Here is a 21,821-nt window from a genome sequence, read left to right as displayed (position 1 = left end):
TACTTTGAAACTTTTATCAAAACACTTATTTTAAGGCAAGACTGGGAAGGAGCATAGTATGATCAAAGCATGCATAGCATATTGCTGCCTAACAAAGAATTGTTACTCATGAATAGAAAGATGCAGAAATGTCAGGAAGAGCACTACTATGGTAACACTTCTCCATTCTTATTAAGATCTTTAGTGCCATATGTTTTTTTTTTCCTGACCTGTATACAGTTACTGAATTTAGCTCTAAATATATTCAGTCTCCTAATAACTACTGGTGTTGAACATAGCCAAGTAAGCGCTTGCCTCATTTACCTAATGGATATAGACATTTTTGTTACAGAAACACTTCCTTACAACACACAGAATGTTTTCCCCTTCACAGGATAGTGTTGCAAAGAGGAAGGCTAAGATTTAAAGTGACTGACAAATTTGAAAATAAAGCCCCTTTCAAGGTGTTTCAAATTTGGAATACAAAGGTTGAGTGCTCAGCCTGTTGTGAAAATCAAGTGCAAGAAAAAGGCATGTCATGTTAGACATCCAATATCAGTAGTCTTTGTAGGCATATTTATAAATATTAAATACTCCATTGAAAGCAGGAGGGTGGTGGGGCAGAATCTAACCACAGGATTAGGAAACAAATTCCTGAGTTCTTGTTTTCCTCTAAGTCTTGGACAGCTAACTTGGGGCTTGATTGGCGGTCACAGATTAACAGTTGCATTCAGTTTTACTCTTTGTGAATGAAGGTTAAGTTGAGCAAATGAGTGTACCCCTGTTCAGTGTTACAGGGCACTGCTGGTATAAGCGACCAGCTGCTCCTGCAAAAGTGCTACACCCCATCCTTTTCCCCCAGTGCATTACACTGGAGTGTCAGTGGCTCTCTTGTCTTGTAGTACTTCAGGGCGGGGGCATCCATTATCATTTGTTTTAGCATGTCAGATGTTTGCTGTTGGGAACCTGCCCAGTCCCACTCTTCCTTGTGATCTGATGTATGGGTTTTGCTACTCCAGCCAGCTACAGACAAATTTTCTGTTGAAGTTTTCTCATTCTTATGAAGTGCTGTACCCCTTTCACAGACATGTCTGTGTCTGCCTTGATCTTGTTATTTTCAGTCCCTCTGCTGGGAGCTGTTATCCAATGTATGTCACCTCATGCTGTCTGAGTTGCATTTTTTTTCTGGGCTGAGTTATTCTTGTCCCTGCATTGCTGTACAAAAGCTTGGAGCTTTCTTTCATAGTCTCCTTCAGATTTTACATCATTGCTCCTTTCACCTACAGTGAGGATGATACTTGCAATTATTTTCACCCCAGGCAGTCCTTCTAGCACTTTGAGTCTCCTCTGGAGCTCCTCTGATGCTGGGCTTATACCCATCAGACTACACATCTATCTGTAGTGACCAAATGGAGTTGCAATGATTGTCAGCATGCCGGACTCTTTATCCAGGTTTATGTTTCAAAACCCATTCCTTACCTAGCAGACTGTAAAGATTCTAGCTTGGTAAAGCTCTGGCAAGAGGTCCTCAATTGTGAGCAGCTGTCAATGCTTGCTTCAGAAGCTTTGAGTCTATGCAGGTACATAACACGGCTAATTGCTTTTTTACCATCACCATGCTGCTTACTCAAGCTGTACTGGTCTCTGTAGGTGTTATGATACCTCTACTCTGCAGACTTTTGAGCTTCTTGTATTTTCAGTCTCCTTATGACCACTAGCCCTGACTTCCTCTCTTATCCTGCAGTTCCAGTTCTCTCCCTAGGCTTCTTGCCCCGATCTAGTTCTCTTGCTCTTCCCTGAGGTCCAGCTCTTGTCCATTCTGCATCTGAATCAGGCAGTTTCTTCCTCTGTGCTGTCCAGGCCAAGCAAAAAACTGTGATTTGAGAGCACAAGAGAGACAGGCATGAAACTGGTCTCAGCCTAGACCTTAGTAGCCTAGAGCAGCAATTTCAAGGGAAATTCTCATCAACCCACAGCTGGAGAATGCCACTGTGGATGGAATCTTCATAGAATTTAACTCTGATGCTGTAGCAAGTCTTGACTGAGTATGAGTCATATGTGATGTTTAAAAAAACGAATTGGATAAATGTCACTGGATTTTCACAGGCATGGCAAAAGGCACATCACTGACAAATGCCAATGCCTTGCCAAATTACATGTCTCTGCTCCAAAGCATTGGGGTGCTAGGTTACTGGAATGTTTTCACATGGGCAAAACAATGTGTTTTCTCATAATCTTTTTGTCTGAGTCCACAGAACCACTTTGGCTGAAATAAATAAAAGAATCAATTCTGAGTCCGACATCCATCACACACAATTTCAGCCCAATCAGTTTAATTTGGCAAAGTTATAAGCAACTGGAAACAGGGTCTTATGGGAAGTGTCAGGCAACCTTAATAATAGCAGTGCTACCAACCCACCTAGAATATCTTGTTACTTTCTCCCTCCTCCTTTGACAGGGAACCAGCATTGAAGTTGGACCATAGGGATACATTTTAATACTAATGAAACACATATGCATCTAAATTCTCACATATCACTGAAAATGTGTTGTGAAGTATAGCATATTAACCGGACCAGACTCTGGATAAGTCAGGACACAATTTGGCTGCTAGTGGTGAGTTAAATGTTTATGTATAATACTATATTGAAAACATTACAAAGTATACATTTTGTGAGATTTCAAAACATCATTTATTACATAGTCTTATTAGGAGTTGTATTTTGACTAATGAGAAGCTTTTTAATTTGATCAGTACTGACAACAGTGACGTATATAATCCAATTGAGAAATAATGATCATATTTATAATCTATTTTGCGTTCAGTTAATGTTTAATGTCTTATTGGCAAAATTAGATTGTGTGTTCCATTCTGGAAAACTATGACATGGATTCCTTTATTAAGTGTAAATACTTAATTGTGCAACATTTGTAAGAAAGGAAGGCAATGTTAAACTTATGTGGTACATAAGTAAATACTTGCCTGTAGTGGTGGTCCACTCAATATCCATAGAGACCTAAGCCTGGATCCACAAAGGGGGACGTAAGTGTTTGTTTGACATTCTGGGGTGCAATTTAGACTAGTGAAGGGTTGTCACCCTTGTCCTGCAACCTGGGGTGCTTCGTGATCCTTTGCTGTTGTAGCTCCCAACCTGAGCCCTTCACAAACAGCTAAACAGTATGCACGTCACATCCTCAGTGTCTGTGCATAGCTGCAGTCTGCCGGCACACTCGAGTCTCACTCTGGCTTACAACAGCCTTGGTTACCATTTGCAGGGTGAGCCCAACACACTCCCAGTCCCAAATTTCCCCCCAAATGTGTATTCTGCACTGTCCAGCCCTCTCCTGGACACTTCAGATATTTTAGGTCCATTGGCCCTGTGAGGTAACGATATCCAATGGTTTGTGACTTTAAATGTTGTTAACCAAATAATTTGTAATACTGGATTAGTTTTGATTAAAGAATAAAACAAGTTTATTTAACTGTAAGGAGAGGTTTTGAGTACAAGTATAAGGCATTAAAGTCAGAAATGGTTACAAGAGAAATAAAGATAAAACACTGCCTAGTACTAGAACAGTGGTTTTCAAACTTCTGTACAGGTGACCCCTTTCACATACCAAACATCAAAGTGCGAGCCCCCCCCCATAAATACTTTTTTTATATATTTAACACAATTATAAATGCTGGAGGCAAAGTGGGGTTTGGAGTGGAGGCTGACAGCTTGTGACCCCCCAGGTAATAACCTGGGGACCCCCTGAGGGGTCCCCACCCCCAGTTTGAGAACCCCTGTACTAGAACTTGGTTCAAAGTGAAATTCCTTACCATCTATTCCCAGTAACATTGCCGACCAAATTTTCAGGCCAGGATTGGCTCCCAGCGTCCAAAGCTATTTCTTTGTTATCTGAGCTGAAAGAGAGCTTGATGGGGGGAGCTACTTTTGGGGTGTGTTTGCCCCTCACTTTATAGATCAGTCCCCTTTTAAATGAATTTTTCTGAGGCTTATCCCTAGATAAAGTTAATTTCTGCTGTGCAGATGGAGAGAAGGAGTCTCGTGGTGAAAAAGGTTCCATGCTGTTTGCTAAAATGTAGATACTTTTTGTTCCTGCTCCCCCGCCCCCCCCTTTTTTTTGTGGCCAAAGAATGGTCACTTGACAGGTGATTTCCTGTCAATTTTGATACCTGGTTAGAGGTAGAAAATAATTGGGCTCTACAATCCAAGTAAGTTTCCGGATACTTACACAATGCATGGGGAGAGATAGGCACTCGAGAATGTAATCCACAAAAGTCAGCATGCTAGGCAGGGAGCTGCTCAAGTTTCCCAATGGGAGATGTTGATAGAGGCACCTGTCTCTGCTTGTGATAAATAACTGGAAGCCCCTCTCCTGGAGTGAGGTGGCTTAGGCATATATGGTGTTTAATTGGGAGAATGAGTCAGGTGCTGGCTTAACTCCATACAAATGGGGAGGGGGAGGTGGTGGTGCTTGTGCTTCTATTACCCACCTTCAACTTTTAGCCCACTGGTTAGAGCACTTATCTGGAATGTGGGAGACTGGGGTTCTCCCTGCTTAAAGAGGAGGAGGGATTTGAAACTGAGTGTCCTAACCACCAGTCTATAGGATATTTTGATGGGAGGGCTCCATCAGTCATTCCTCCACAGTTGTTCCACTGTGTATAAATATCTATGCAGTCATTGGGGCCAGAGGGGGTGAGTGAGAATGACACTCTAACCCAGTGAGTAGGGTACTTCCCTGGAAGGTGGGAGACCCAGAGTCCAGTTCCCATACTCTAGTGATTATTTCATTTATCCAAAGTGGGACAACTTCAACATGAGAGATTGAGGGAGCCCAACAACAAAATATCGCATCGCTCAGTAGTAGAGCACTTTTCTGAGACTCCTGTTCAAATACTTTCTCCCCATCAGTCAGAGTGGGGAATTGAACTTGGGTTTACCACATCCAGGGTGAGCGCTCTAACCACTGGCTAAAAGTTATAAGGTAGGCACGCTAACCTCCCGATTTTGAAGAGGGCCTGATCTGAGTACCCTACTGGATGTGGCCCCACAGGTAAGGTAGGCTCTCATCTACTTATTTCCCCCCAGGATGTGGATTGTGCCAGGGCTTATATGAGAGATAAGCATCCAGATGCCTAGACTGAGGCAGCAGTGCATATGCTCAGAGGCAGAAACTGAAGTACCTAGGGAAGATTTACCCTGAAAATGTAGGTGGTGTTGAGTGAACTTTGCTGCCTACAGGTTTAGCAGCAGCCAAGCAGGGGTTCTGTGAATAGTAATGGAGTCTAAAATTGAGATTTTAGGTACATACATCTGGGTTTTAAGAACCTAAATACTTCTGTGGATCTGAGCCTCAGTTATTAGTAGAGTGACCAGACAGCAAGTGTGAAAAATCGGGACGGGGGAGGGGGGTAATAGGAGCCTATATAAGAAAAAGACCCAAAAATCGGGACTGTCCCTATAAAATCAGGACATCTGGTCACCCTAGTTATTAGCAATTACTGGTCACTTATTGACAGATAACAGAACATTATCACTTGTTGATAATCATGTGAGAGTTTATTAATATGCAGCATAGTCATAGGTGTGTTGGTCCCAGGATATTAGAGAGACAAGGTGGGTGAGGTAATACCAACTGAAAGCGGCACTGGACCCTGCAAGAACAGATGCAAAACCTGTTATAATGATCCACTGTTATAATCACCCCCCCACACACAAAAAGCCCACCTCTTAAGATCCCTGGGTCTTACACATGCCTATCACATGTGGTGTACCTCATCCATGAACTAAATGCCCCAATAACAAGTAAGTGAGCGAAACCAATCACTATGCTCTCGAAACTCTCTGAGGAAAATGATAAAAGATGAAAAACACCACATCACCTGTGGGTGAACTCCTTTCACAAAGCCATCGTTCTGTATCTCACCTATCAGTCCTCATCCTCAAAGGAAACCTGCACAATACTTCCGAAGGATGAGTCTGGGAGGTTAAATTCATAAAGCTGCTAGAAAATAAAAATCTTGACTGAACAGAGACACTGGATTTATGGCTTATTACAACACTGTCATCCACTAACTCTCTCCTTTTGTTCTCTGACTACAGGAGTATTAATAGGCCACATTACCTGGAATGGTCCCTTACTGTATGTGCTATTTATGCAAAACAATTCTTCCATCTGGCGTTTAGCCGTGAAGCTCGGAGTACCTTTCCCAGACCTGAAGAAGAGCTCTGTGTAGCACCAAAAAGCTCCTCTTTTACCAAAAGATGTTGGTCCAGTAAAAGATATTAACTCACCTTGTCTTTCTAGTTTACTGATGAGCAATTTAAAATCTGCCAGGTATTTTTGTTTTCAAGTGAAAAGTGGTAACTGATTTTTAGGAGAGACCATCTGAATGGTGCCACTGAGCACTGTAATATGATTTGTGTGTTCATATAACACCTTTCTTCCCAAAGAAGTCCAGTGCACTTCATAGGTGCTGGAACTAGGAGTGCTGGGGTTGCTGCAGCACCCCCTGGATTGAAATGGTTTCCATTATATACCATCTTTACAGTTTGGTTCAACAGCGCTCAGCACCCCTACTATAAAAATTGTTCCAGCATCCCTAGTGCACTTTATGAACTAATAATTACATACATAGACAGAAATCCTCTTCTAACCAGAGACCATTACTTCCTTGGGTTTGTACAGCATGTAGTATATTGTAGGCACTATTGGTAACCTTTCATCCCTGAAATGCAACAGCCTTTGGAGTGTAGATTAGCTGTGCAGCCAGGTAACAGATACATGATAAGGGAGAGAAGGATTGTGTAGCTTCGTATATATTACTTCTGAAATTTTACATCAAACCCTGTGCCTACTCTAGCCAACTATGGCAGCTACCAAACTCTGCCCTCCTTACCCATAAGACAGACTCTTTGACTCCATTTTCTGGGTCTTCAGGGATGAAATTAATGGACAATTCCTCGCTAACTCTTCATGAATAGGATTCAGTAAGCTGTGCTTTATGGCTCATGGCCAGTAAAGCATTAACTGCATCCTCACTAACCTTCATTCTTGGTTGATCATTCTGAAGTTGACCTGGCAGCTGAGCAAGGGATGGGGGGCCATTGAGTCAGAATTCCTGCTTCCAGGAGAAATGCCTTATTGGGGGGGGGGGGGTGGAGAACTGATTTGATCTCACTCCAATCCAGCAGCTGCCTGAGCCTAGATCTTTTTCTGCTGAGAGAAGAAGCATTGCTACAGCCTCTTTTTTTCCTATCTCTTTTTCTCCCCACTCCCATCCTCTGAGTATAGAATCATAGAACTGGAAGGGACCTCCACGTCATCTAGTCCTTTCCCTTACACTCATGGCAGGACTAAGTGTTATCTAGACCATTTCTGACAAGTGTTTGTCTAACCTGCTCTTAAAAATCTCCAATGATGGCGATTCCAGAACCTCCCTAGCAATTTATTCCAGTGCTTAACCATCCTGACAGGAAGCTTTTCCTCATGTCCAGCCTAAACCTCCCTTGCTGCAATTTAAGCCCATTGCTTCTGGTCCTATCCTCCATGATTAAGAACAGTTTCTCTCCCTACTCCTTGTAACAACCTTTTATGTTCTTGAAAACTGTTATCATGTCCCCTCTCCATCTTCTCTTTTCCAGACTAAACAAACCCAAGTTTTTCAGTCTTCCTTTATAGGTCATTTGCCTGAAATGTGGCACCCAGAACTGGACATGATACTTCAGCCGAGGCCTAATCAGCATGGAGTAGAACTGAAGAATTACTTCTCATGTCTTGCTTACAACACTCCAATACATCCGAGAATGATGTTTGCTTTTTTTTGGAACAATGTTACCCTGTTGACCTCTATTTAAGCTTGTGGTCAACTATAACCCCCAGATCTCTTTCCGCAGTTGTCCTTCCTAGGCAGTCATTTCCCATTTTGTATGTACTGTATCAACATATTTTGTTGTGCTGGAGATGGTTTTCCTTGTACTGTTGCTGATAAAACTGTGGGCTCCCTTTTCTGTGCTACCAGCAGGGGATGGAACTGTCGTCTTGTAATCAGGAAGTAGAAGGTCCCAAAATACATTGGGGATTTTCAGAGGTAATTAAAGAAAAGGAAATCCAAACATATCTAATACTTCCCTTGACCTTCATTAATATCAACCATATTGCATTCAAGTACAGTCATGCTTTTAAACATTTTCAAATAAATGCTCAGTTAATTGGTGACGTAGATAGACAGTATGAATGTTAAGATGGTGATACAGTATATATTTTATACCTGTTTAGGCATGGGGAGACTTGGGCTGAAATGTTTTTACCAATAAAAGAAATATACTAAAAGATCAAGAAATTAGTCAGATTGCACTTCAGAGCATCCAAAGCCCTGAATTTGTGGAGGTCTAGGTAGTGCTAATGCTTCTAATGCTTTCTGTGGCAGCTAATTATTTTACATTACATTTTCAGGAAGGTGGCAACCCTACCTAGCAGCACATTCTCATCTGTTTTCTTCACAAGAATAGAGAACATGATTAATGTAGTTTGATTCAGATGCACAAGCTGTTTATTATGTTTCAAACATGCAAATTATTTGTGGGTGGCATACTTTCTCTTATTGTGCTTCTGTATCTGGAATCATTTGCCATCTGATTTGAACTTCAATTTAGTCAGCGCAGCATTTCAATTTAGAGGAAAATTGAATGCTCTTATAAAATAACGTCGTAGCAGGATTAGAGGTATATGGAAATTTATATAATTTATATTCTTGTTATGTAACAAATTGTAGAGTAACGTTTTAACTTTGTCCCTCAGAATTGTTCGGGAACACTTGAAAAGGGAAAAAAAAAAAGACCTCCCCCCCCCAAATACTAAGGAAGGTATTCAGTCGCTAATGTGTGCCTTACAGAGATGGCATTCTGAAAGAGGCTTTTGTATATTTGCCCTCATGAGAGAAATGGACAAGTGACATGAAATTCAAAGTAAAGACAGAGCTTTCCCCTAAGTAGTGGATGGAAAGTGACCTCAGGTGAGTTAAAAATGAAGCTTCAACCATAGTTTTGAACTTCTTGGCTTTGAATTTTATCATGAGGCCTTTCCTGAGTTCAGGTATAAGATATGGAGGCAGCTGCAACAGGTGCTACATGCAAGTGGCACCAAAACCACCTTGGGACTGCTGCAATTCCTCTCCGGAGCCTTTTTATCTCCTTCTGTGGATAATTTATCTGCCGGGCTAATTGACTCTAGAAAAGCATTTATTTGTCCCTGTGTGTAACTGTTAATTTCTTCTCAAACATGCTTCATATGAATCTTCTGTGTAGTGCCTTTTACATGGTAAGGGGATGAGATGAGTGCAGTGGTTTGCCCGCTAAGCGGAGGGTGCAAAAATGTGCCGGGGGGAGGGGGGCAGAATGATGGTGATTTATAATCTTTTTCAGATGCTATCACAAATATTCAAATAAAAGCAGAAAGGAAAAATCACTCGCCTGAAACAATACTTACGTAAGATGTGATTCTACAGCAGCTTTTGTACTAGAGGGGCTTCTTTGTAAACCTTGAATCAAAATCTACCTAACTGTGCTGGGGGGAGGGTGGTTTGGAATCCAAACCCACTTTTGGATCTAGAATTCACCTTTGGGGCCCCTACATCTGCAAAGGGCCAAACCATCCCATCCTCTAAAACACTCTGCACTTTTTAATTGGTGGGGAAGGGGCCAGGTGCTCATTCGAAGGGCATGTCTGCACTTCAAACTTAAATCAACATCCAGCCGCCACAGTAATCAAGTCGATAGTGTGTGTCAACACCACACTCCCTGTGTCAGTGGAGCGTGTTCTCACTAGCAGCGCATGCATCGATGCTGACAGCAGTGCACCATGAGTAGCTATCCTACAGTGCCACTCATTGCAGGGGTTTTGGGAAGGGCTTGCAATACCTCATGGGACCAAAACATTTTCTTAAGGGAGGCTGGGAATGTGGCTTCAACATCCCATGATGCAGTTTTCACCCCCATCTACCCCTCGAATCTCAACTGAAAACCATAATTCCAACCTTTTTAAAAAAAGACTGGCATACTTGCGCGTACGCCATCTCCTGAGAAGCATGGATCCCATTCTTGTTGTGAGCATTGCAAACACCATGTGTCGTATCCTGCAGTATTTCCAAAGGCAGGAGAGGAACCACCGCATGGCAATGTCCTTCAAGCAGCCCTGCTGGAATTAATAGAATGAAACAATTCCTGGTTGCTGCTGGCAGTTGTGCAGCAACTGACCACAGTGGAGCTTCATTTCTGGTCCCCAGAAACAAGCACTGACTGGTGAGATCGCAGTTCTGCAGTTGTGGGATGACTATTGGTGGTTGTAGAACTTTTGCATGCACAAGGCCATGCTCCAGGAACTGTATGCAGAGTTTTCCCCAGCCCTGCAGTGCTGTGACCATAAAATGAGACCTGCTCTTGACAATGGAGAAGCGAGTGGCGATTGCTGTGTGGAGGCTTGCAATGCTGGACTGTTACCAGTCAGTAGGCAATCAATTTGGAGTTGGTAAATCCACTGTGGAGCTGTTGCAATCCAAGTATGGAGGGCCATTCATAGAATCATAAAATATCAGGGTTGGAAGGGACCTCAGGAGGTCATCTAGTCCAACCTGCTGCTCAAAGCAGGCCTAATCCCCAGACAGATTTTTTTTGCCCCAGATCCCTAAATGGCCCCCTCAAGGATTGAACTCACAGCCCTGGGTTTAGTGGGCCAATGCTCAAACCACTGAGCTATCCCTCCCCCCATTAATCACTTTTTGGTAAGAAGGATAGTGACTCTTGGCAATGTGCAGGATATACTGGATGGTTTTGCTGCACTGGGGTTCTCTAACTGCTGTGGGGTGATAGATGGCACTCATATCCCTATCTTGGCACCAGACAACCTCGCCAAAGAGTACATAAACAGAAAGGGATACTTTTTTTCACTGGTGGATTACCGGGGGGCATTTTACTGACACAAATGTGGGTTGGTCAGGGAAGGTGCATGATGCCTGCATCTTTAAGAACACAGGTCTGTTCAGAAAGCTGTAAGTGGGGACTTTTTTCTAGAACACACACAAATAATTGGTGATGTTGAAATGCCAGTAGTAATCCTGGGAGACCCAGTATACCTCTTGCTCCCAGGGCTCATGAAACTGGAAACCTGGGCAGTAGCAAAGAACAGGGGAGGGATAGCTCAGTGGTTTGAGCATTGGCCTGCTAACCCCAGAGTTGTGATTTCAATCCTTGAGGGGGCCAGTTAGGGATTGGGGGCAAAAATCTGTCTGGGGCTTGGTCCTCTTGTAAGCAGGGGGTTGGACTAGATGACCTCCTGAGGTCCCTTCCAACCCTCATATTCTATGATTCAACAATCGGCTGAGCAGTGCAGAGAATGGTGACTGAATGCTCCTTTAGCTGTTTAAAGGGTTGCTGGTGCAGTGTGCATACTAGGTTAGACATCAGTGAAAGCAATATCCTATGTCTGCTGTGTGCTCCATAATATCTGAGAGACAAAGGGTGAGAAGCTTCCACAGGGGTAGGGTGTAGAGGCAGATAAGCTGTCTGCTAAATTAGAGCAGTCAGATATCTGGACAATAAGAAGAGCACAGCATGGAGCATTGTATCTGCACCTTTTATTGCTAGTACCCTCCCCTGATGTGGAGTGGAGGGGATGTAGCTTCCCCCCCCCCCCGCCAGAGTGTTAGGGGTAGGGGAAATACAATGATGCAGAAATGCTGTTCTGCAGGAACTGCAGAGAAAGTCTAGCCTCAAAGTGTTTCTCCTGAATGTCTACCAGTCGCCTCAACATGTCTGTCTGTTCTTTTAGAATCCCCAGCATCTCCTGCTGCCTGCCATGCTCATGCCTCTGGTCTACTCTCCTGTTTGCGATGTCCATGTCCAATTCTTCAGAGAGAGAAATCCTCCATGCCCTCTGCTTGGTGTCCAATGTCCCAGAGGCATTCATAAACATGTTATCAAATGTGTTGGGTTTTTTTTTTTTTTTTTGCATTCTTCTAATTTGGGACAGCCATTCCCCTGGTGTGGAGGATGAGTTGAAGGCCACACTTTCAGCTGTGAGACATGGAAAATACAAAACAATAATTGTCCGTGCATAACCAGGGTTTAGTGCACAGCTGCTGTGTATATAAATCACTCCCCTTATTCCACTGAAGTACAATAGAAATGAAAATGGCCACTGTATCCCCTGGGTTGACCCTCTGTGATATCAGCTTCCTGAGGGTAAGAGAGATGGGAAGAGAACTGATGCTGCTAACATCCGGGTAAGGACTGGGTCCTTCTGCTGTGTAGTACGACGATGCCAACAGAACTAATATTGGAGTGGCGAGGGTAAGTGTCCTGCTGTGGAAGAAATAAGTTAGTCATCCCCAGAAACCTTCTACACTGGATTGTAGAGTACCTCCATGAAACTTTTTTATGGAGATATCTCTGGAGGATTCTGGGGCCATCCCAGTGCACATAGCCCATTTTTTCCATGGGGTCCCATCTGCCTGGCTGGTGTGGCTACTGGGAAGCAGATAGCCACTGTACATCCTTTTTCTTTATTATTTTTTTTTTAAAGAACTCAACCTAAAGAATAAGAACATGTGACAGCCCCCCCCTCGCAATATTAATTGGAATTGCATATTTACCAGAGGAGCCTTCCCTGGCACCATGCTCGTCCATATGCTGTTCTGCGGCTGGCTGGACTTGGACTGCTCCGGGGCTTCAAACAGCTCTTGGATCTCTGGGAGAATGGATCCCCTGCATACCTGTATCCCATTCTCCTCTTCCTCATCCGCATCCAAGACCACCGCCTCAGTGTTGCCTGCAGTGGCTTGGGACTCCATCTCCTCAGAGGTATCAATGCTGCTCTTGAGGGTCATTGTGGTGTCTCCACTGAGAATCGCATGCAGCTCATTGTAGAAGCGGCATATCAGTGGTGCAGAACCAGAGTGACTGTTCGTTTTCCTTGTCTTCTAGCTCTTTGATTTTCACGTGACACTGCTGTGTGTCCCTGGTGTAGCCCTTGTCACCGGTGCCCTGTGCAATCTTTTAGTAGATGTCTACATTTCTATGGTTGTATTGGATCTGTGCCTGTACAGACTCTTCTTCCCACAGACCAATAAGATCTAGCACTTGCTGTGTATTCTAGGCTGAAGCGTGTTTGGGATGTTGGTTGCCATGATCAGTTGTGCTGGTGAGCTCTCCATGCTGGTGACACAGAAAATGGGAATTCCAAAGTTTCTGGTACTTTAACAGGGGAAGGGCTGTTTCCTGTGTACCTGGTCACTGAACAGTGGAGATGTAAACATTCACCAGAGTGGAAACAGTGGAGTATTGTGGGATACCTCCTGGAGGCCAGTAAAGTTGACATAAGCAATGCACTGTCTTCACTGCTTCATCGCTGACCTAATAACATGGATTTAAGTGCTATGCCTCTCATGGAGGTGGAGTAATTTAATCCAAAGTGGCAGGAAAGTTACATTGGTAGAATGGTCCTGGTAATGGAGAGAGAGACATTTATAAGGGAGCTTACGTCAACCTAACTCTGCAGTGTAGACCAGGCTTAAGTGACTCAAGCCCATTTTGAACTTGCATGTTGGTATACATGGATTATAGCATTCCATGACTTGAGCTTTGTAAATATTGCTGGTTTGTGAAACATCTGGATGAAGACAGTGATTAGAACCAAAGTTGTTTGAACTGAAATGCTAATGATGCTGAATGATTAAAATTAGGTTATATTAAAATTTGGTTTGACTTTGCTCTTTCTGAATTAATCAAGCTTGTCATGCTGCTGGTTGTGTACTTTTTCATTAGCAGGAGGTCTGTATAAATCTGATAGGAATGAATATATTTTCCAGAGTTTACTACTGGTCATCTTTTACATCTATAATCTCAGTATAACAACTAAGATTATTGGTGCAGTACGTAAAAGAGGAAGTGAATGATGAAAAAATATATTTGTCACTTTCTTTATGCCATGCAAAACTTGTATTTAATTTATATATATATGAAAAATAATTACAATTAGCAAATTAAAGTAATATAAGTTTGCTTCATAATTAGCCAAAAGGATTGTGAAACATATTCTGCCACATCGCAGGCTTCTAAGTTGCTAAGTATATTGCAGGAATCTGTGGAAGGCAGCAAGATATACTGGACTGATGACTAATAGACTCCAGGTTGTTATATGTCCCTAAAGAATATTTTAAATCACTTCCCCACATCCCTTCAACAAGAAGGGATGACAGCCTCTCTGTAAACCTGGGCTCATGAGCTCCCTGCACACGAGAGGCTAAAAGAACAGTGTAGTAAATGAGCTGCATCAAACAGTGTGTGATTCTGAAGTGTTTAAGGGACACAAGTGTTCAGTTAGAACAAAGATCTGGCTGTGGTTTCACTACCTAGATAATTCGTGTCTGTGCAAAACAAATCCTTTCACTAATGGTGTTTTAGTTGTACAGATGTGGCTTCTATGATCCTGTTGATTTATTTAAAGCTAATCTAAAAAGGATCACTTAGAAGGCCTGAAAAGAGAAATTCAAGGCTTCTAAATAAGTGTCTTAGGAGAACTTCTTACTAGTCTGTAGCAGGGCATTTATTTATGCATAGTTAATATAGTAAGACTTGTGTAATACATTAGAGCTTGCTTCAACTCTTGGGAGTGGAGTGCTCAGAAGTCTGGATCCAGATGAAGAGTTGAATGTTCTTAATGTTCAGGGGATGATTGGATTAAAGATTTTCATTTAGGGCCATGAAATAGTGTAAGTAGTAACTAGCACTCCTATTTTATGGCTGCAAAAACTGACCTGCAGGGCCAAATTCTGCTCTGTTGCTCTGGAATTATACAGGTGTAATTGTGCAAAATCTGTCCTACATAACTACAGATGCAAGGCTACGCAGCAAGTCAGTGCCAGATCCAAAAGTGAAATTTTAGGAGTACCTGAATTCTAATCCCATGCTATTTCTCTAGTACAATATATTGAGTCCTAATCTTGCAAATACATAAGCACTATGTTCAGCTGCAAATAACTCACACACCTCCTAGGTGTGGTGTTCTGTCCCATCTAGTGGCACCGAGACCAGTTAGAGAGAGCTAAAATGAGTGCTCTACAGCCTTAGCTCAGACAGTTGGCTTTTAGCTCATGCACTAAGGGTACATCTATACTACCCGCCAGATCAGCGGGTAGTAATGGATCTATCAGGGATCGATTTATCATGTCTCGTCTAGATGTGATAAATCGATCCGCGAATCGATGCCTGTACTCCACCTCGTCAGGAGGAGTAAGCAGCATTGAGGGGGGAGCCGCGGCAGTCGACTCACTGCTGTGAGGATGGCCAGGTAAGTCGAACTGAGATACTTCGACTTCAGCTACACTATTCGCGTAGCTGAAGTTGCATATCTTACATCGTTTCTCCCCCCCACCCATGTGTAGACCAGCCCTTAAGCTCCAGAGGTCCCCGGTTCGATTCCGCACGTTGACGACCAGGGTCTGTCGGCGTTACGCTTACTGCTGAGAGTAATCTCACTAAAATGAAATCCTAGCAGTGGTTGTAAGGTAAAGCGCTTGACACAAGGGGTGGAATCTGGAGTTTAGTGTGTGGAAGGAAGAGGGACTAGGCTGGGTCAATTTTAATATGAAGAGGAATGATTGTAAATTAGAAAAAAGGTGTAGATACATTTTCTTGGGTTTACGTTAGTTACTACTATCCAACGTGTGTGATACCTGTTTATTGCTCTTCCTATCCAATTAGTAGATTCAGAGCAAATGAAGACCCTTACAGCTGGAAAAAGTAGCATTGTATTCCTGTACATTGCAGGTCTTTTCCCTTGTATACAGTATCCTTTTTCAAAATGTATTCTAAATAGTAACACATGATATGAATCACACTTGCTTTTCATTCCCCTCTTCTCCCTCATGCAATATGCAGAGGTGTAACCACCCTGCTGAAAGTTTTATTTCCTCCCCAAAGGCATATGATTGATTTAAAAATAAAAGTGAGGGGAAAAACTTTGTGTGGTGGTTTATCCTCAATGCCTATGAAAAATGGAAACATCCTAGTTAGAACTGTTAGGTGGCTACATTTCCATCACAGTGAGATAAAGCACTGTACTGGGACTCAGGAGAACTATTTTGTATTCTCAGCTGCGCCAGTGGCCTGCTAGTGAACTTGAGCAAGTCACTTCAACTTGCTGTCTCCCCTTGATCCCCATTTTACAGATGGGAGAAGAGATATGGACCTCCTTTTATAAAGCACATGTTTTTGTAATAATTATTATTACATTATATGATGATGGCTTCATAGAAGGTGAATTGAGGTTTTTGTTGCACCTAGGGTTTTTTTCTTCAAATCCAAGGGTCAGGGGAACCCTCTTCTTGTAACTGAGGGCAGAATTTGGCTGTAAAAGCTAAAAGGATCTTCCATATGCAAATACCCAACTATCTCCAATTGCAGATTTCTTGTAGTGAATTGAGGTTTTTAATATGCAGATCTTGTATAAGGATTAAATGTTCATTATGGGTCAGGTGGTTTTTGTACCACAGGTAACCATATTGCATTACAATAACTGTGAATATGCATCTGCTTGAAGTTGCCCACTGCTTTAGGGTTTTACTAGATCAGGACTCTAAAGATGTTTACATGTTGGACTGACTAGTTTACATACATAAACACCTGCCTGAATGGGTATGCAAATGCAATGAATGGCTGATCTTATGAGATCTTTGTCTCCTCCCTTTGAAGGGCAGTTAATGCTTTTTAGGAAGCATTCTGCACTTTTGCAGTAATGGAAACTACCGGTAATTGCACACATGATGCACAGGTGCTATGATTGTAGGGACCACATACATACATGCACATATATATGCTGAGCTTCCTACCTAATTATGTATAATTATTTTATTCACTCTCCTACCCTCATGGAATTTGTCTGTTTTGTCCCCTTGTGTACTTTGATGCCTAGATTGTAAACTCTTGGGACAGGGACGGTCTCTATTGTTTTGTATGGTGTCTAGCACAATAGGGCTGTGATTCTGGATTGGGATTCAGAGGTCCTATCATAGTAACAATACTGACACTGAACTTGCACATGTAAATTAAGATGCCAGGTGGAGGCCCTTTAGAAGTTTTCCCCACTATGTTCTATTACAAGTTTTTATTTTAAATAGGATAATTTTATTGTGGGATATAAGAAGGTAATTTAAGGTTATGTGCCACTTAAAAATCACAAAAAATCTTTAATATTGTGATCTCTTAAAACGTTTGTCTCTGCCCTATGTAAAATCAGGGGGAGGGGAGGACAGACCTTTGTAATGGACAACAAATAGCAGGTAAAGGGAATTTAGAACATTTTAAAAAAAAGTTTCTCTAATTTCACCCTTTTAAACACCTCAGTCCACATGAGGCATTGCCATTGATATTTGTGGAGTTTTGCACAGTGGTCAAAGGCAGCACATGACCTTTTAATGAATAAATTATAACAAATACAGGTTTCTTTAATCCATATACAACAAAATACATGCTGGTGACAAAGTATCAATTTGTTTGAGATGAAGCATAATTTCAATCTTACAAAATAGTGCTAGCAAAACTCCTACAGACAAGTCTGGTTTGTCAGAAAAGCGACCTCTGGCATGGCAGTTTTCTTGTGAAGGATGGGGAGCTCAGACAGCAGGTTATTTACCTGAGGGAATTGTATCTTGATGGCAACATTGCAGATTGGGACTGTAGCGTCCAGAGAATTGGTTGTCAAGGCATTTTGTATGTTGACGTATTGCGTAACACTTGACAGCGAAAAGAGAAGGCTTTTGCTAAATGGATTCTTAGAAAGGCTTTTATTTTCTTCATCGGGAAGATTAAACTTTGGATTCAGGCTTAATCTATTGCCTGACTCTTCTTATAGCTTATATTTCAGAAGGCAATTCCTCTATAATGCTTGTATTTTGGACATGAGATACAGATTTTAAAGATTTTCCCCTGCCCCCATACTTATGACCCTCAAATGCTCCTATTTACATTGCAACTTAGCTTTCAGTTAATCATGCCAATCCCATCCTGATTTAAAAATATCCTCTGTAATGCTTCACATTAAATGATGTTCTCATATAAAATGCTGCTTCCGCCTGGCTGTAAAATAAATGGACATCAGGACTAAGATGCTTGGCCAGATAGCTACAGTTAATTTTCTAATGGCAGAAGAGAACCACAGAATGCATGTTTATGTACAATCATGAAACATTTGGGTAATGAAAGTTAAAGCCATTTCTTGATCAGTAATTTAACCTAATCCCAGACTCTGTTTCCTCAAATGAAAAACTGAAAGAGAATTTCAGTCTTCTTTTATTTGGTTTAGCTTTCCAATCAACTAAATTTATACAGTTTGTTTTGTTCAGATCCTTTTTTTTTGTAATGCAAATAATTGTCCCCTCACTGCTTTGCATATTTCTTTTATTTTTTTCTTCAGTAGATACTCTTTTCACTCCAAATCAGAGGATCTAACCAGAGCACTAATAGCATTTTTACATTTAATGGATTTTTTAAAAATAGTATTCTATGGAAATAGGTATAAGCAAGGTTATAATTCTGTGTTATTTTTCTTTGCTTATCTAATGTCTATTCTGCAGAAGAAGCTGTCAAGTCAGTCTTTTGTGTCTCTGCAGCTGTATCATGACTGTTTTGATACTTTGAACCTATTTCTTAATACAAACTCTATACTAGGCACAAATGCCAAATGACTTACTGAAAATTTGGCTCAATCTAAATAAATGACCATCTTGTCTGATTCAAGATGTTCTGTATATATCATTGACATCCACCTCCTCTCCACCTGAGCTTATTGCTTACCATATTCTTGGTGTGGTTTCACCAGGTCTGACAGTCTGTTCTGCAGTGTCTGTGATCATGCATGATGCACAGGTCTTCCAAAGCTAGAAGCACGTAATACAGTTTGTGCCACTAACATGGAGAAGTGAAGCCAGAAGCTGGGGGGAAAGGTGCCAGCCTAAAAGAGGACTCTCGAATGTGGTAACTAAGGTAGGCCATAAGCAAGAATTCCATTTTGTGAAATATTTTTGAGGTTTTGAAATTTTGTTTTCCTTCAGCTTTAGAACAAAAGGAGTCCTCTTTTTAATACTTTTACAAAAAAAGATGGCTCCACCACAGAATAGCCAATGACCTGATGGTTAGGACACTCACCCTGGTATCTTGATTTAGAACAGGAGCTTGAACCTGGGTCTCCCGCATACCTGGTGAGTGCTTGAACCACTTGGCTATTGGCTATTCTGGCACGGGTGTCTTTCACTCAGACCAGAAATTCCCAACAGAATTTAAATGAAACCAATATATTTCCAGTAAAAGTTTCAGCGTTGACAAATCAGCATTTTTCAATAAATGTTTTGTCAAAAAATTCCACTCAGCTCAACTGGTGACTCTAGAATGGTTTCTGCGTATCTGCAAAAGGGAGGAAATCTAGGAGTAGAATTAGATATAGGGAACAGGCTGAGGGGAAAGAGAATCATGGGGAGCTGAGAAGTGGAGTCACTCAGAGCTGATCTTACTCAATAGTGGAATGAAGAGAATGAGGCTGGAGAAAGGGATAGAAAAGAAGGGCAGAAATGGAAGGAAAGAGGGAGAAGATTAAAATACCCCTCAGTTATATTTTCTGGTCAGTTCTGCCCTCTGTATGTGGGTAACTCAGATGGAAAAGAAAAGGAGTTGTGAGCACATAAGAGCAGAACTTGGCATCCAACCTAAGGGAGGCTTATCCAGTCTGAGACTTGAAACATTTTGAGGCTTGCTGATCACTAATTATTTTAAAGGGTTTTTTAAATAAATTGAGACACCAACAAATGATGGTTCACTTGCCTTCTTATTTTTGTGAAGTCCAGTCAATGGTGAACAGCCAAATTCTACCCTGCACTAAATCTAAATAACTCCAGTGGAGCCAAGATTTCATCCAATGAATTAAATGGCAAAACAACCGAATACAATGCAATCGGGATTTCACCTACTGACTCTGTTACACCAATGTAAATCTGGAGTGGTTTAATTGAAGCCAATGAACTTAATCCAGTTTTACACCAATGTAAAGGAGAGAATTTATCACTGAAGTTTGTGTTGGTGTATCCAAATTCTTCACGGATTTCCTTGTGTCAGTTACCTTAATTATACCAATGTTTCATCATTTCTAGCCAAAGTTGCGAATTTCAGACCTCTAGTCCTTGCTGTTTTCACCTATCTGACAATAAATTTAATCATTTGGAATAGTGTGCTATTATGGGGTCAAATAAGTACTTAGATAGGACCAAATTGTGCTAAACCTGTTTATGTAATTTTTGTGGATAGAATTCAATTTACTCTGGGGGGAATTTGGCACAAAAAAATTAAATTCTGCATACAAACACAAATTCTGTGCACAATATTTTAAAATTCTGCAAAAAGTCTGCAAATTTTATTTGTCAAAAATAACACTACATAATTACGCCAGTTTCTGTTATTTTGGTAATTATTTCAAAATACCTGTTAGCAAGTATGTGTGCGCGTGCGCGCGCTCTCTCTCTCTCTCTCTCTCTCAGGACTAGAGTTAAAGAAACCCTTATGACAACCCAGTTCCTGATTTTTCTGCCCCCCTCCCATCCAGAGCCCAGTTGGTGGGCCAGACACCCACACTCCTCCCCTCCAGACCCCAGATACAGGGCTGACCCAGCCAATACACCCAAATCTCCTACCCCTGAGACCTTAGCTGCAGGGCTCCCCAGCCCAGATACCAGCTCCTCTTCCCCTCCCCCCAGCCCTGCTGTGGTGTTCTCTCCCCATGTTTACTTCCACCCCCACACACACTGTTCCTCACACCTTCTTGTCAACTGCTGCAAATGGACCATTTTGATTACCACTACAAACATTTTTTTCTCTCCTGCTAGTAATAGCTCATCTTAACTGATCACTCTCATTAGTGTGTGTATGGTAACACCCATTGTTTCATGTTCTCTGTCTGTGTCTGTCTGTCTCTTCCTACTGCATTTTCCACTACATGCATCTGATGAAGTGGCTGTAGCCCTTGAAAGCTTATGCTCAAATAAATTTGTTAGCCTCTAAGGTGCCACAAGTACTCCTGTTCTTTTTGATCAACAACAGGCATCTTAAAATTGGAAGAGAAACATTTTGTGCTCCTGATTTCATTTGCTTTTTAAAGCACAACACCGCCATCGTCCCCCTCCCCCGCCAAGCCAGAAGCTGCCACAACAGAATAAACAGAAAAATTGAATTGTGAAGTGAACTACACAGTTACACAACCTTACCCAAAAATCTGTTTGGTCAGCATTTTTCAAGGTACACCCTCCCCACCACATCTCACATCAAAATTATATTTTCTGATCTATCTCATGAGAAGCATCAATAGCAAAGCATTGAGGACCTGATGTAAGTTGCCTTGAACTGAAATTTAAAAAATGGTGGTTTCAAGTTTGCTTTATATTAAATAAATAAATAAATAAATCTTAGGTTTTTTGTTTTTTTTCTCACCTTCATAGGTATTGATGTTGAATGAATTGATGCTACCTCCTGTGGTTGAAGGGGAGAGGTAGTCACATCCAAGTGCATCATGGGTATTGTAGCACATATTTGTGGCAACTTTAATCAGTCTCCCAATATCCGTTTAACTATAAAACCATGCTTAACTTTCCTGAAGTTCCCACCTTCATTCACTACACACCTTCCAACTTCTGCCAGAAATGAGGATGGGATCCTACTGACAACTTCCTTTGATTCATTCCTAGAGCACAGACCATCCTGGGCACTGAATGAGGCAGGAGTCATGTGGAAAAAATAGCA

General features: G+C 41.7%; 1 protein-coding gene across 14 annotated transcripts in view; it reads left to right on the top strand.

Annotated features, from left to right (window-relative positions):
* The window catches only part of MARCHF1 (membrane associated ring-CH-type finger 1), a 471,750-nt gene that overhangs the window by 83,334 nt on the left and 366,595 nt on the right, over positions 1-21,821 (top strand). For 3 of the 14 annotated variants that reach the window (XM_039539334.1, XM_039539327.1, XM_039539332.1), the window contains exon 2: positions 18,862-19,025. The exons of the other annotated variants lie outside the window; for them this stretch is intronic. The gene's annotated coding sequence lies outside the window, so the exon portion shown is untranslated. The remainder of the gene's footprint in view (positions 1-18,861; positions 19,026-21,821) is intronic. 14 annotated transcript variants of the gene reach the window in all.

Source organism: Mauremys reevesii, linkage group 5 (assembly GCF_016161935.1).
Source record: "Mauremys reevesii isolate NIE-2019 linkage group 5, ASM1616193v1, whole genome shotgun sequence".
In the NCBI taxonomy this organism is placed as follows: Eukaryota; Metazoa; Chordata; order Testudines; family Geoemydidae; genus Mauremys; species Mauremys reevesii.
Note: the sequence above shows the minus strand (reverse complement) of the source record. Positions and strands in the feature narration are given on the sequence as shown.